General features: G+C 36.0%; 1 long non-coding RNA gene across 2 annotated transcripts in view; it reads left to right on the forward strand.

Annotated features, from left to right (window-relative positions):
* LOC307184800 overlaps positions 1 to 16,753 on the forward strand; it is a 58,421-nt gene that overhangs the window by 2,691 nt on the left and 38,977 nt on the right. The window contains exons 2-3 of one of the 2 annotated variants that reach the window (XR_013827830.1): positions 2,133 to 2,233; positions 4,675 to 4,963. This is a non-coding gene — a long non-coding RNA (uncharacterized lncRNA). The remainder of the gene's footprint in view (positions 1 to 2,132; positions 2,234 to 4,674; positions 4,964 to 16,753) is intronic. The other variant, XR_013827829.1, reaches the window with a different exon arrangement.

The raw sequence follows: 16,753 nt of genomic DNA on the forward strand, positions 1-16,753 counted from the left end.
GTAAGTGAAATGAATGACAGCAGTGTTATAAAGGACAGGAGGGAGAAATTGAAAATACTTTGTACTTTAACTACCCATGAAGCATTATAGTGTTATTTGAAAGTGGACTTAGGTAAGTTGTAAATGTATATTGCAAATTCTAAGGCAACCATTTTAGAACATCCAAAAACAAAAGTTTTAATTGGTATCTTAAGAGAGGATGGAAACTGGAATCATATAAAATGTTCAGTTAAAATCAGAGAAGGCAGAAAAAGTGTGGAAGACCAAAAAAAAAGAAGAAAGAATGAATGAAGAGAAGCAATGAATAGAAAACATTTAAAGTGATTTAGATCATATTGGATTTTTAAATAACTAAGATTGAGACATTCCAAAATTATCCTAATGTAAACAGAAAAGCCATAATGCATGCCTAGCTTATAATCTAGGGGTAGGGAAAAACATCTGACAAAGAAGGTTTAGATTGTAGTATTACAAGAAAAATTTGGATTTCTGCTTATTTCCCCCACCCCCAAGCACCACATATTCAATATATGTCATACTGTGACATATATATGTGTGTGTATGTATAGATATATATATAAAAATAAGAGAAACTATGAATTTTAAAACATGTCAAATAATTATGTAAAAATCATGTTTTCGAGCTTGAAATGGTACTTCCTCTTTGGAATATTAGGACTGAGTAATTCTTCAATCTCTTCTTGGTACTTTTATGAACTTTCCCTTCCAGTTTATATCTCAATTCTGAACTCTCTTATTCCTAGTTCTCCACAATTACTTCTTTAAGCACAAAATTTACTCTTAACTCTTCTTCATTCTAATCCTCTTATACACTGATGTCTGTATTCTGGGCAACCTGATTATTCCCAAATACCCTCAGAAACTTATTCCACCTCCCAATATTCACTGGAACTTGATATATTTAATGTTGAATATGGTCAGTGGGCTTTTAAGATATATTCCCTCATCCTTATAATGAGCTTTCTTTCTTACACACACACACACACACATACACTACATTCCTGTAGTAAATCTGAGCTGTGAGTACAACTATATGATGAGTTGTGTGAGTTCTCCTAAGAGAGAGAGAAAAGAAAAGTAATAGAGACTGATCCCAAGCTAATTCATTGTTGGAATCATTAGGACTTAAAGAGCTATAAGTATATAACTATACTTAATGACTTAAAGGAAAAGAATACTCACATTGAATGAAAATACAGGAAATCTCAGCAGAGACGTAAAATTTATAATAAAGAACCAAATGGAAATTCTATTACAAAACAACAAAATATACGAAATTTTTAAAAATTCACTTGATGGGCTTAACAGAAGAATGGAGATTGTGAAGATAGAGTCAGTGAACTTGGTTATACATAACACAAAAATAGCATACCTATGTACAAGAAAGTCAAACTTCTGTGAACCAACAATAAAGAGAAAATCTTGAAAGCTGCAGGAATAAAATGACACATTCATATAAGAGAACACTGATCCAAATGATCAGAACTTGGGTCTTCTCATCAGAAACAGTGGAAGCCAGAAGAGAGTAGATCGTTTTTGAAGTGCTGAAAGAAAAAGACAGTCAATCCAGAATTCTGTGTCTAGTGAAATATCCTTCAAGAGTGGTGAAATAAAAAGTTTTAGGTAAAAGACTTTATCACAAGCAGATCTGCACTACAAGAAATGCTAAAGGAAGGGAAATAAAATCAAATGGCAATTCAAATCTTCAGGAAGAAAGAGCATCAAAAGTAGCAAATATCTCAGTAAATATATGTTTTACCTCTTAATTTCACTAAAATACATATAACTGTTTAAAACAAAAATTACAACATTGTCTAGTAAGGCTTATTATATCTTTTGATATAGTACATATGAAAGTTAGCTATACCATAAAGGGCAGGGTGGGGTAAGTAGTGAATGTATATTTATACTCTACAGAAAGTTAAGGATGTACGTTTTAATACTTAGAATAACCACTAAAAAAAAATGCAAAGAAATGTAAAAAGCCAATAGATAAATTAAAATATATAAGAATATTCATAGCAGTTTATTTACAATAGCCCCAAACTATAAATAATCCAGGTGTCCATCAGACAGTGGCATAAACAAATTTTTGTATATTTATGCAACAGACTACTAAACAATGGAAAGGAACAAGCCACTAATACCTGGAACAACATGAATGAACCTCAAAACATTAAGCTGAGTGAAAGAAGCCTTGCATGCAAAAAAGGTATGCTGGTTATAATTTCATTTATATGAAATTCTAGTAGAGACAAAACTAATCAATGGTGGAAAAACTAGATCAAAAACACTAAGTTTGGGAGATACCTGGCTTGTTCAAACGGTTCTAAGGAGGCCAAAGTGGCTGGAAAGAAGAAAACAAAGAAGAGTAGTAGAAGAGGAAAGAGGGATGTGTGAATGAGGGATCATGGAAGCTATTGTTAAGACTTTTTACTCTGAATGAAAAGGGGAGTCACTGTAAGTAGAGGAGAGACACTATCTGATTTTAAAAGGGTCTCTATGGCTGCTTTAAGAATTGACTGTAAGGGGTCAGTATAGAACTAGGCAGACAATTTGTGAGGCTATTTTGTTCATCTAGATGAACAGTGATGGTGACTTGGACTCAATAAGTTTTAGCTCTTAATGCTATTTAAATTCAAGATAGGTTTAACGTCATTGAATTTTTAAAAATATTCAGATATAATATATTTAATTTTCAAGAAATATTTCTTATTTTCTGATTGCTTATTTTACATAGTAGAATGTTCTTTTATGTTTACAATATCATCTGAAAATTCTTTTCTTCTGTTTCCTCAACCATCTCTCTTTCCTCTAAGGTTGGTTATTCTGCTTATTGTCATCCTTGTCTTTGATTGATTTTCTGCGAATATCTGGTGATCCCTGATTTTCTGTTTAGGTCTTTGTAAAATGGGTTATGTTGATTACTTTAGAGGTAACTAGAATGTTTTTCCTTTCAATATTTTATCATGAATATATACAAACATAAAGAAAGTTAAAATAATAGTACAGTGGACATGTGTCCCCACTATCTAGACTCTCCTGTTAGCATTTTATTATACTGTACTAGCTTTGTCATATAACTGTTCACATATTCATCTTCTATTGAGCCATTGATTTATATTTTTTTTTAAAAAAAAGCATTTCAAAGTAAATCATGGCATTAATTTTTCCTGTAGTTGTGTAAGTGGAGGTTTTCTAAACAGGAAGGAAAAATGAGGCTCTGAGTCAGTAGATAGGGCTTTTCCTAGTCACAATTACCTTCAGGATATAGGGGTGGAAAATAGAAAGGTAAGCTGAAGTCTCTCACAGTTATTAAACTAAGAAGGGTTTTATCCTTGTGGAAGAGAATTTCCCTCCAGGTCTGTCTTTCTGTCTCCCTCCCCCCAACCCCCAGTCAATTTTGTACCTTTTTCAGAGGAACAGTGTAACCTCGAGCTTTGCTATGTGATATTTTTCTCCTATATCATTTATTTGTTTAGATGTTAAGATTTAGCTGTTTGTGATTTTTAAAAACCAAATAACAGCAGTTTAAGCAAGATAGAACTTTATTTCTCACACACATAAGTGTGGGTACCCCAGGACTAGTTTTCCAATCATCAGTGAACCAGGTTTCTACATTTTTGTGGTTCTGTCGAGCTCAGTATGTGCCATCTACAGCCGATGAAAGTGGCTGCTCTAACTCTGGACATTATGCCCACCTTCCAGCCAGAAGGAAGAGTCCTTTAAGAATTTCCCAGCCAGAAGTTGCTCACAACATTTTTGTTTATATCTTATATGTCAGTACTTAGACATATAGTCACACATAACTACTAGTAACAGATTTAAATTATAATGGAGTAATCACAGTTTGGGCACACAAAATGGAGTCAGGTGGCCATTGAGGATATGATCTCTGGTCTCTGCATCACTGAGAACTTGAACTTTCTTTGAAATGTTCCAGGCCCAAGGACACCACCAGCATATTCAGAACAACACTTGCCAGCTGCAACCTTATCGTCTCAAGGTCTCCCTTTGTAACTGTGCAACCATTTCAGACCCCAACCAATCCATGCTTACCAAGTACCCTCACTTCTTGCCAGCTCTAATCATAATTCTTGAAAAACAACTCATATAATTAACTGTGGCCTTGCAACTTTTTGCCTTTATAAGCCTCTCCCATTTTGTAGTCTGGTAGAACACAATTCAAGTGTTTGTTGAATCTGTGTTTCCCAGGCTGCAGTCTTTATTTCAGTCAGGTCTCCATTTCTGAAACTTTTAACACTACCTGCTATTAAGTGCTAGGAAATGTTATGTTGATTCAAGGTGACCATGTGCTTCACAGGACAAAAGGGAGAATGAATGTTGCACGTACAGCTAGCAGTCTTTGTTTTAGACCTCAACATCCGTATTATTTCCAGGAAGACATTTCCCAGGCAGATCGCTCACTTTCTCTAGGAAGCCATTCTCAGCATGTTAGCCTGAGGTAAAAGATTCCAGCCAAACTGTATCAGAGCCCAAGTTAGTTGTGTCTGTTCAGCTGACCTGTCTTGAACTGGTGCTTCCCTCAGTGATTTTCAAAGTGCTATGGAATTACTTTAGGGATATTATAAGAAAGCAGATAGATACTGTCTAAGTAACCTTCTTAACCTTCATATCTCTTTTATATTTTAGGTTTCCTGGAATAAGAATTCATCGGAAGAAAGCATTACTCTGTGGAAGTTTGAAAGCCTTTATCAGTATTCTCTGCCGATAGCAAAGGCTCTCTAGTCGGCAACTATCAGAGCAAATTCTGTCTCTCCACTCTGTGGTCCTAGGCCCACTGTAGCCACCAGGGAACAGTTCAGCTGAAATGACCCACCAACTCCATTCCTGTTGTTATTCTTAAAACTTCCTGGCACAGCATCAGATACCTGCATGAAGGAAAAGCTTCTTCAGCCTTCCCTCTCTATTTGGCTTCAAGGTAACCAATTAAGCTTATAGATTTTATTGCCTAAGGTGAAACATCCTGAGCCTGTGTACCTCTTAACTGTACCAATGCTTACCAGGTTAGAGTTAAAAACAGTATACAGCACAACACAATTCATATGTGCAGTAACTTTATTTTCTATAAATGATCTCATCTTGTTCTATAGCTCTTAATTTTGCTAAGGTAAATTTTACCAGGTAAAGTTAACCTTTTCCAATTAAAATTTTTTCTCTGCTATATGTTTACTCAATCCAATGAATAAACTTTCCATCAGGAATATAAATCATTTGACATTTGGCTCCCTTTCTACCTCTTAATTCTTGAGATAGTGTTGGGTGTAGGGGAAACTTATGTGTCCTTATGGATGTGGGGCAAGAAGCCTCTGTGCCTGTGCTGGGTTCTTGTTAGAACCCAAAAGACATTGAGGTTAAAAAAAAAAAGTCATTGAGGTGACTTTTCTCCTCTCCTGTTACTGGGAATCCTACAGTAGGGTACATTGAGGTATGGGCTGGTCGGTCTCATCTGGTATTTTGGCCATTATCTTAGTGTTCCTCACTACTCTCCAGCAGCACGGCCATTTGCCTCTAGTTATGAGGGACCTTCAATCTGTGGTCTTTGTCTCATGACACCAATCCTGGGACTAAAACACTCATTGATGGAATGTTTCCAACAATACATCTCAATTGTATTCAAGGTGCATTATGGTTCTTAGATTAATTCTTTAAGAACATTAAATATTGCCCACTACTACTCATACCAAACAGTGTCAACAAAAGATTGTAAATTCCAAGCATGAGAGAATTTGTTTGCCAAAATAGAGAACTTATATTCTTATAGACATACACACACAAAAAAATCATGGCCTTTTACCTTAACATCATACAGAAAAAGTTCAAAATGGGTCATAGACCTAAATATAAATGGTAAAGTAATAAAGCTTCTAGGAGAAAACAGGGGAATAACTTCATGTTCTTGGGAAAGGCAATAATTTTGTAAACAGGGTAGAAAAAAAAATGAACCATAAAAGAAAAGATTGGTGGGCTTCCCTGGTGGCTCAGTGGTTGAGAGTCCGCCTGCCGATGCAGGGGACGCGGGTTTGTGTCCCGGTCCAAGAAGGTCCCACATGCCACGGAGCGGCTGGGCCCGTGAGCCATGGCCGCTGAGCCTGCACGTCCAGAGCCTGTGCTCCGCAACGGGAGTGGCCACAACAGTGAGAGGCCCGCGTACCACAAAAAAAAAAAAAAAGAAAAGATTGGTAAGTTGGACCACACAAAAAAATTGTCTTTCCTATTGTGGAAACACTGCCTTATGTGCAGGGCAAAGGTGATCCGGGCTCCAGTATTTTCAATGCACCACACCTAAGATAGAGCCTCCATTCCATTAGCTGGGGGGGGCGTGCTGGAGGAGTCCTCACCTCTTGTTTCACTTGCCAAGGACTCAGCCTCTGCACTAGGTAGTTGACGATGGGATGAAAAACGTTGAATGTTGCTCCTCACACATGTAGAAGGTTCTCAGATTGGGAATTTGGGAGAGAGGGAACCCCATGTTATTGGCTGCAGCCCTCCAGAATGGAGTCTCTGCCTTGCTTGGAGCAGAGAGGGAGAGAGCAGTGTTAGTTTAAATACCACACACTCTAGCCCTTTTTTTTTTTTTTTTTTTTTTTTGTGCGGTACGCGGGCCTCTCACTGTTGTGGCCTCTCCCGTTGCGGGGCACAGGCTCCAGACGCACAGGCTCAGCGGCCATGGCTCACGGGCCCAGCCGCTCCGTGGCATGTGGGATCTTCCCAGACCGGGGCACGAACCTGAGTCCCCTGCATCAGCAGGCGGACTCTCAACCACTGCGCCACCAGGGAAGCCCTCTAGCCCTTTTTTTACCAAATTTTCATAGATTTTCTGGAATAGTTGTTTCTTGATGTGCTCTTTGCCTTTTGAACCATTTTCAGAGCCTTTAAATGGTGTTTGTTTGTTCATTTGTTCTTTTAACTTTTCATTTCGGGAGCAGGTCAGTAGACTTTTTTACACTGTCATGCTGGAAGTCAGTACACAGGTGCAACTTTGAACATATAGATTCTCAATTCATTTCTAATCTATTTATTTTACTTTTGAGCCCATCTTTGATTCTCTATTTTTTATTTGTTATATTTCATTTTTTAGTACTATGTAGTTGGGTTAAAGATGATGTGTTAAAGCTTGGACTCTGCTGTGCATTTTTTTTCATTGATGTGTAATTGACATATAACATCATTAGTTTCAAGTGTACAATATAATGATTTAATTTTTGTATATACACACAGTGGAAAATTCACATATAACTTTATAGCTCACCCTCAGTATTCTTGATACCTAGCCACAAATCATGTAGTGCTGTATTTACTATTGAAAAAAGTTAGTTTATAAGTGGACTCATCTAGTTCAAACACATGTGCAAGGGTCAACTGTCTTGTGAAATCAACACAATAAGTCTAGTTACATCCTTCATACATAGTTACAATTTTTTTTCCTCCTGTTAAGAACTATTAAGATCTACTATCTTAGCAACTTTCAAATATACAATACAGAATTATTAACAATAGTCATCATGTTGTACAGTAACTACATGCCCGTGACTCTTTAATTTTATAAGTGGAATACATTTATTTTTCTGTCAGGATGTGGAGACTTTGGGAATTCCCTGGAAGTCCAGTGGTTAGGACTCTATGCTTTCCCTGCAGGGGGCACGGGTTTGATCCCTGGTTGGGAAACTAAGATAGCGCAAGCTGCACAGCACAGCCAAAAAAAAACGATGTAGAGATTTTATTTTTGTTACTTGTGTGCATACAAGTGTTCCTTTTATTTAAAAAATATTTTTATTGAAGTTAAGTTGATATATTAGTTTCAGGTGTGCAGCTTATTGTTTCAGTATTTTTATAGATTAATAAAACTTATTACAAAATAATAGCTACTATTCCCTGTGCCGTACAATATATCCCTGTTACTTAACTACTTTATACATAATGGTTTATATCTCTTATTCCATAACTCCATCTTGCCCCTCCCCCTTTCCTCTCCCCACTGATAACCCCTAGTTTGTTTTCTGTATCTGTCTGTTTCTGTCTTGCTATATACATTCATTTATTTTATTTTTTAGATTCCACATATAAGCAATATCATATATAGTATTTCTCTTTCTCTGTCTGACTTATTTTACTAAATATAATATTCTGTAGTTCCATGCAGGCTGCTGCAAATGACAGAATTTCATCCTTTTTTATGGCTGAGTAATATTCAATTGTATATATTGATGGACACTTTGGGTTGCTTCCATATCTTGGCTATTATAAATAGTGCTTTGATGAACATTGGAGTGCATGTATCTTTTCAGATTAGCGTTTTCATTTTTTTCTCGATATATGCCCAGGAGTGGAATTGCTGGATCATATGGTAGTCCTATTTTTAGTTTTTTGAGGAACTTCCACACTGTTTTCCATAGTGGCTGCACCAATTTACATTCCCACCAACATTGTAGCAAGGTTCCCTTTACTTCCTTATCAACATTTGTTATTTGTAGACTTTTTGATGATGGCCATTCTAATAGTTGTGAGGTGATATCACATTGTGGTTTTGATTTGTATTTCTTTAATAGTTAGTGATTTTGGGCATATTTTTATGTGCCTGTTAGCCATCCGTGTGTCTTCTTTAGAAAAAAATATCTATTCAGGTCTTTCACCCATTGTTTTTTTTTTTTTGATTATGTTGTTGCTTGTTTGATATTGAATTGAATTATCTGTTTATATATTTTGGGTATTAACCATTGTTGGTCATATCATTTGCAAATATTTTCTCCCATTCAGTAGGTTGTCTTTTCATTTCATTTTCTCTTTGCAGTGTGTTTCTCAATGTGTTTCCTAAAAAGCTTTTTAAGTTTAATTAGGTCCCATTTGTTTAGTTTTGCTTTTATTTCTTTTGCCTTAGGAGACAGAAAAATATTGCTACAATTTATATCAAAGAGTGTTCTGCCTATCTTCTCTTCTAGGAGTATTTTTTTTTTTTTTTCTTTTGGTTTCAGGTCTTACATTTAGGTTTTTAAATGCATTTTAAGTTTACTTTTGTATATGGTGTGAGGAAATGTTCTAATCTAATTTGTCTACATGTAGCTGTCCAGTTTTTCCAGCACCACTTATTGAAGAGACTGTCTTTCCTCCATTGTATATTCTTGCCTCTTTTGTCATGGATTAATTGACCATAGGTATGTGGATTTATTTCTGTGCTCTTTATTCTGTTCCATTGATCTATGTTTCTGTTTTTGTGACAGTACCATGCTATTTTGATTACTTTAGTTTTATAATATAGTCTGAAGTCAGGGAGGGTGATATCTCCAGTTTTATTCTTTTTCTCAAGATTGCTTTGGCAATTCAGTGTCTTTTTTAGTTTCATATAAATATTAGGATTATTTACTCTAGTTCTGTGAAAAATGTCATGGGTGTTTTGATAGGGATTGCATTAAATCTGTAGAGTGCTTTGAGTAGTTTGGCCATTTTAACAATATTAATCCTTCCAATCCCAGAGCATGGGATATCTTTCCATTTCTTTGTATCATCTTCAATTTTCTTCATCCATGTTTTATACTTTTCAGAGTATAGGCCTTTCACCTCCTTGGTCAAATTTATTTCTAGGTATTTTATTCTTTTTGATGCAGTTTTAAATGGAATTTTCTTTAACTTTCTCTTTCTGATAGTGTATTATTAGTGTATAGAAAAGCAACATATTTCTGTATATTAATCTTGTATCCACCAACCTTACCTACTTCACTTATTAGTTCTAATAATTTTTTGGAGGAGACTTTAAGGTTTTCTATATCACACCATCTGCAAATAGTGACAGTTTTACTTCTTCCCTTCTGATTTGGATGTCCTTTATTTCTCATTCTTATCTGATTGTGGTGGCTAGGTTTTCCAAGACTGTGTTAAATAGAAGTGGTGAGAGTGGGCTTCCTTGTCTTGTTCCTGAATTTAGAGGAAAGGCTTTCAGCTTTTCACCATTGAGTATAATATTAGCTATAGGTTTGTCATAATATGTTGAGATTTTTTCCCTCTATACCAACTTTGATGAGAGTTTTGATCATGAATGAATGTTGAATATTGTGAGATGCTTTTTCTGCGTCTATTGAGATGATCATGTAATTTTTTATCCTTCCTTTTTTTAATGTGGTGTATCACATTTATTGAATTGTGAATATTGAACCATCCTTGCATCCCTGGAATAAATCTAACTCGATAATAGTGGATCATCCTTTTTATGTGTTACTGGATTTGGTTTGCTAATATTTTGTTGAGGGTTTTGGTATCAGTATTCATCAAAGATATTGGCCTGTAATTTTCTTTTTTGGTAGTGTATTTGTCTGGTTTTGGAATCAGGTTAATGCTGGTCTTGTAGAATGAATTTGGGAGTATTCTGTCCCCATCAATTTTTTGGACTAGTTTGAGGAAGATAAGTATTATCTCTTCTTTGTATGTCTTGTAAAATTCCCCTGTGAAGCTCTCTGGTCCTGGACTTTTGTTTGTTGGGAGATTTTTAAATTACAAATTCAAGTTCACTCCTAATGATCAGTCTGTTCAAATTGTTTATTTATTCCTGACTCAGTCTTGGCAAGATGTATGTTTCTAGAAATTTGTCCATTTCTTCCAGGTTGTCCAACTTGCTGGCATATAACTGTTGATAGTATTCTCTTAGAATTCTTTTGTATCTCTGTGGTATCAGTTGTTATTTCTCCTCTTTCCTCTCTTAATTATGTTTATTTGGGTCCTTTCTACTTATTGGTGAGCCTAGCTAAAGCTTTATCTATTTTGTTTATTTTTTCAAAACACTAGCTCTTGGTTTAACTGATCTTTTCTAATTTTTTTTGTGGGGGTGGTGGGTGTCTGTCCTCTATTTTATTTCTTTCCTCTCTGATATTTATTTATATCCTTCTGTTGACTTTGGGCTTTGTTCTTCTTTTTCTAATTCCTTTATATGGTAGCTTAGGTTGTTTATTTGAGTTGTTTCTTAAGGTAGGCCTGTATTGCTATAAACTTCCCTCTTAGAAGTGCTTTTGCCACATCCCATAGATTTTGGAGAGTTATATTTCCATTTTCATTTGTCTTGAGGTATTTTCTGATTTCCTCTTTGATATGTTCATTGACCTATTGGGTTTTTGTGTGTGTGTGTGTGTGTGGTATGTGGGCCTCTCACTGTTGTGGCCTCTCCTGTTGCGGAGCACAGGCTCCGGACGCACAGGCTCAGCAGCCATAGCTCACGAGCCTAGCCACTCTGCGGCATGTGGGATCTTCCTGGTCCGGGTCACAAACCCGTGTCCCCTGCATCAGCAGGCAGACTCTCAACTACTGTGCCACCACGGAAGCCCGACCTATTGGTTTTTTAGTAGCATGTTATTTAATCTCCACGTGTTTGTTCTTTTCCCATTTTTCATTCTGTAATTGATTTCTAGTTTCATATTGTTGTGGTTGGAAAAAAATAATTGATACAATTTCTGTCTTTTTAAATTTGTTGAGACTTGTTTTGTGGCCTAGCATGTGATCCATCCAGGAGAATGTTCCATGGGCAGTTGAAAAGAATCTATATTGTGCTGTTTTTTAATGTAATGTCCTATAGATAGCTACTAAGTACAACTGGTCTATTATGTCATTTAAGAGCACTGTTGCCTTATTGATTTTTGGTCTGGATGATCTGTCCATTGATAAAAATGGGGTGTTAAAATCCTCTACTATTATATTATTGTTGATTTCTCCCTTATGTCTGTTAGTATCTGCTCTATGTATTTAGCTGCTCCTGTATTGGGTGCATATATGTTAATGAGAACAATATCATCTTCTTTTATTAATCCCTTTATCACTATGTAATGCCATTCTTTGTCTTTGTTATAGGCTTTGTTTTAAAGTCTATTTTGTCTGATATGAGTATTGCTACCCCTGCTTTCTTGTCATTTCCATTTTCATGCAATATCTGTCTATCCCATCACTTTTAGTCTGTGCCTTTAGCTCAGAATTGAGTCTTATAGGCAGCATATAGATGGGTCTTGGTTTTCATCCAATCAGCCACCTTATGTCTTGTCACTAGAGCATTTAGTCCATTGACATTTAGATAAATTATTGATAGGTTCGTACTTTGCCATTTTATTACTTGTTTTCTAGTTGTGTTTGTAGTTATTCTCTGTTCATTTCTTCTACTTTTTGTTTCTTCCCTTGTGGTTTGATGATTTTTTTAGTAGTATGCTTGTGCTCCTTTCTTTTTATTTTTATGTATCTATTGTAGGTTTTTGATTTGTGGTTATCATGGGGTTTATATATATTGACCTATAAGTGTATCTACATGTTTTAAACTGGTAGTCATTTAAGTTCAAAAACATTCTAAAACATCTACATTTTGTACTCCCCCCACCACTTTTTCTGGGGGTTTTTTGGTTTTTTTTTCTGCGGTACATGGGCCTCTCACTGCTGTAGCCTCTCCCCTCGTGGAGCAACAGGCTCCGGATGCACAGGCCCTGTGGCCATGGCCCACGGGCCCAGCCGCTCTGTGGCATGTGGAATCTTCCCAGACCAGGGCACAAACCCGTGTCCCCTGAATCAGCAGGCGGACCCCCAACCACTGTGCCACCAGGAAGTCCCACTTTTTGTATTTTTGATGTCATGTTTTACATCTTCATGTTTATCCCTTAACTTTTCATTGTAGTTATAGTTGTTTCTACATTTCTTTTCTCTTTTAATCTTCATACATATTTAAGTATTAAATAAATTAAAGTAAAAGCTTATTTAAGTAGTTGATCCTCAGTTCTTTGTATTTGCCTTTCCTTGTGGGATTTTCCATTTTCTATGGATTCTTCTTTCCCACTTAGAGAAGACCCTTTAACATTTTTTTAGCGTGGGTTTAGTATTGATGAACTGTTTTAGTTTTTTCTTATTTGAGAATTATTTATCTTTCCTTTGATTCTAAATGATAATGTTGCTGAGGAGAGTATATTAGTTTGCACATTTTTCTCTTTCAACACTTTGGATATATCATGCCACTCCTTCTGTCCTGCTGATTTCTTAGATTGGCTGCTAGCCTTATAGAGATACCCTTGTATATGACTCTGTTGTATTTCTGTGGAAAATGCCATTGGAATTTTGATAGGGATTGTATTCAATCTGTAGATTACGTTGGGTAGTATGGAATTTTTTTTCTGCCTTCAAGTAATATTATATGTCACATATAGTATAGACCTTACAACAGTATACTTTATTTCCCTTCTTCCAACCTTTGTGCTATTCATGTTATATATCTTATTTATTCATATGTTGAAAATTTTATAATACATTGTTATCATTTTTGCTTTAAATCATTCATTATCTTAAAAAAAAGATATTAAAACTAAGAAACATCATCTTTTATATTTATCTATATATTTACATATTTGATGCCTTCATTCATTTGTGTAGATACATTTTTTTAACATCTTTATTGGAGTATACTTGCTTTACAATGCTGTGTTAGTTTCTGCTGTGTAACAAAGTGAATCAGGTATATGTATACATATATCCCCATATCCCTTCCCTCTTGCATCTCCCTCCCACCCTCTGTATCCCACCCCTCTAGGTGGTCAGAAAGCACCGAGCTGATCTCCCTGTGCTATGCAGCTGCTTCCCACTACCTATCTATTTTACATTTGGTAGTGTATATATGTCCATGCCTCTCTCTCGCATTGTCACAGCTTACCTTTCCCCCTCCCCATATCCTCAAGTCCATTCTCTACTAGGTCTGTGTCTTTATTCCTGCCTTACCCCTAGGTTCTTCATGACATTTTTTTTTCTTAAATTCCATATATATGTGTTAGCATACGGTATTTGTTTTTCTCTTTCTGACTTACTTCACTCTGTATGACAGACTCCAGGTCCATCCACCTCATTACAAATAGCTCAATTTCGTTTCTTTATATGGCTGAGTAATATTCCATTGTATATATGTGCCACATCTTCTCTGTCCATTCATCCAATGATGGACACTTAGGTTGTTTCCATCGGCGGGCTATTGTAAATAGAGCTGTAATGAACATTCTGGTACATAACTCTTTTTGAATTATGGTTTTCTCAGGGTATATGCCCAGTAGTGGGATTGCTGGGTCATATGGTAGTTCTATTTGTAGTTTTTTAAGGAACTTCCATACTGTTCTCCACAGTGGCTGTATCAATTTATATTCCCCCCAACAGTGCAAGAGGGTTCCCTTTTCTCCACACCCTCTCCAGCATTTATTGTTTCTAGATTTTTTGATGATGGCCATTCTGACTGGTGTGAGATGATATCTCATTGTAGTTTTGATTTTCATTTCTCTAATGATTAGTGATGTTGAGCATTCTTTCATGTGTTTGTTGGCAGTCTGTATGTCTTCTTTGGAGAAATGTCTATTTAGGTCTTCTGCCCATTTTTGAATTGGGTTGTTTCTTTTTTGTTATTAAGTTGCATGAGCTGCTTATAAATTTTGGAGATTAATCCTTTGTCAGTTGCTTCACTTGCAAATATTTTCTGCCATTCTGAGGGTTGTCTTTTGGTCTTGTTTATGGTTTCCTTTGCTGTGCAAAACCTTGGAAGTTTCATTAGGTCCCATTTGTTTATTTTTGTTTTTATTTCCATTTCTCTAGGAGGTGGGTCAAAAAGGATCTTGCGGTGATTTACGTCATAGAGTGTCCTGCCTATGCTTTCCTCTAGGAGTTTGATAGTTTCTGGCCTTACATTTAGGTCTTTAATCCATTTTGAGCTTATTTTTGTGTATGGTGTTAGGGAGTGATCTAATCTCATACTTTTACATGTATCTGTCCAGTTTTCCCAGCACCACTTATTGAAGAGGCTGTCCTTTCTCCACTGTACATTCCTGCCTCCTTTATCAAAGATAAGGTGACCATGTGTGTGTGGGTTTATCTCTGGGCTTTCTATCCTGTTCCATTGATCTGTCTTTCTGTTTTTGTGCCAGTACCATACTGTCTTGATTACTGTAGCTTTGTACTATAGTCTGAAGTCAGGGAGCCTGATTCCTCCAGCTCCGTATTTCATACTCAAGATTGCTTTGGCTATTCAGGGTCTTTTGTGTTTCCATAAAAATTGTGAAATTTTTTGTTCTAGTTCTGTGAAAAATGCCAGTGGTAGTTTGATACGGATTGCATTGAATCTGTAGATTGCTTTGGGTAGTAAGGTCATTTTCACAATGTTGATTCTTCCAATCCAAGAACATGGTATATCTCTTCATCTATTTGTATCATCTTTAATTTCTTTCATCAGTGTCTTATAATTTTCTGCATACAGGTCTTATGTCTCCCTAGGTAGGTTTATTCCTAGATATTTTATTCTTTTTGTTGCAATGGTAAATGGGAGTGTTTTATTGATTTCACTTTCAGATTTTTCATCATTAGTGTATAGGAATGCCAGAGATTTCTGTGCATTAATTTTGTATCCTGCTACTTTACCAAATTCATTGATTAGCTCTAGTAGTTTTCTGGTAGCATCTTTAGGATTCTCTATGTATAGTATCATATCATCTGCAAACAGTGACAGCTTTACTTTTTCTTTTCCGATTTGCATTCCTTTTATTTCCTTTTCTTCTCTGATTGCTGTGGCTAAAACTTCCAAAACTATGTTGAATAAGATTGTTGAGAGTGTGCAACCTTGTCTTGTTCCTGGTCTTAGTGGAAATGGTTTCAGTTTTTCACCATTGAGGACGATGTTGGCTGTGGGTTTGTCATATATGGCCTTTATTATGTTCAGGAAAGTTCCCTCTGTGCCTACTTTCTGCAGGATTTTTATCATAAATGGGTGTTGAATTTTGTTGAAAGCTTTCTCTGCATCTATTGAGATGATCGTATGGTTTTTCTCCTTCAATTTGTTAATATGGTGTATCACGTTGATTGATTTGTGTATATTGAAGAATCCTTGCATCCCTGGAATAAACCCCACTTGATCATGGTGTATGATCCGTTTAATGTGCTGTTGGATTCTGTTTGCTAGTATTTTGTTGACGATTTTTGTATCTATGTTCATCAGTGATAGTAGCCTGTAGTTTTCTTTCTTTGTGACATCCTTGTCTGGTTTTGGAATCAGGGTGATGGTGGCCTTGTAGAATGAGTTTGGGAGTGTTCTTCCCTCTGCTATATTTTGGAAGAGTTTGAGAAGGATAGGTGTTAGCTCTTCTCTAAATGTTTGATAGAATTCGCCTGTGAAGACATGTGGTCCTGGGCTTTTGTATGTTGGAAGATTTTTAATCACAGTTTCAATTTCAGTGCTTGTGATTGGTCTGTTCATATTTTCTATTTCTTCCTGATTCAGTCTTGGCAGGTTGTGCATTTCTAAGAATTTGTCCATTTCTTCCAGGTTGTCCATTTTAGTGGCATAGAGTTGCTTGTAGTAATCTCTCATGATCTTTTGTATTTCTGCAGTCAGTTGTTATTTCTCCTTTTTCATTTCTAATTCTATTGATTTGAGTCTTCTCCCTTTTTTTCTTGATGAGGCTGGCTTATCAGTTTATCTTCTCAAAGAACCAGCTTTTAGTTTTATTGATCTTTGCTATCATTTCGTTCATTTCTTTTTCCTTTATTTCTGATCTGATTTTTATGATTTCTTTCCTTCTGCTAACTTTGGGGTTTTTTTGTTATTCTTTCTCTAAGTGCTTTAGGTGCAAGGTTAGGTTGTTTATTCGAGATGTTGCCTGTTTCTTAAGGTCGGGTTGTATTGCTATAAACTTCCCTCTTAGAACTGCTTTTGCTGCATCCCATAGATTTTGGGTCATCG

Source organism: Stenella coeruleoalba (assembly GCF_951394435.1).
Source record: "Stenella coeruleoalba genome assembly, chromosome: 3".
Taxonomy (NCBI): domain Eukaryota; kingdom Metazoa; phylum Chordata; class Mammalia; order Artiodactyla; family Delphinidae; genus Stenella; species Stenella coeruleoalba.